Genomic DNA, 201 nt, shown 5'->3' with positions numbered 1-201 from the left:
GGTATCACGTGCTTTTGACGTAAATGTTTACAAACAGGCAAAGAACAGGCTGGCGTTTACAAAGATGAAATAACTGGGTCAAGTCATTCAGTCATCTATGCTTCCGCTTTTGCTTTGATTTTACTTCTGGATTTTAATTTCGCTCAACCAGAGGCCTTAATCTTAATCTCCTTTAGAATTCATTTCCAGAAGGCAGAAGAA

Source organism: Stigmatopora nigra, chromosome 1 (genome assembly GCF_051989575.1).
Source record: "Stigmatopora nigra isolate UIUO_SnigA chromosome 1, RoL_Snig_1.1, whole genome shotgun sequence".
Lineage (NCBI taxonomy): Eukaryota > Metazoa > Chordata > Actinopteri > Syngnathiformes > Syngnathidae > Stigmatopora > Stigmatopora nigra.
Note: the sequence above shows the minus strand (reverse complement) of the source record.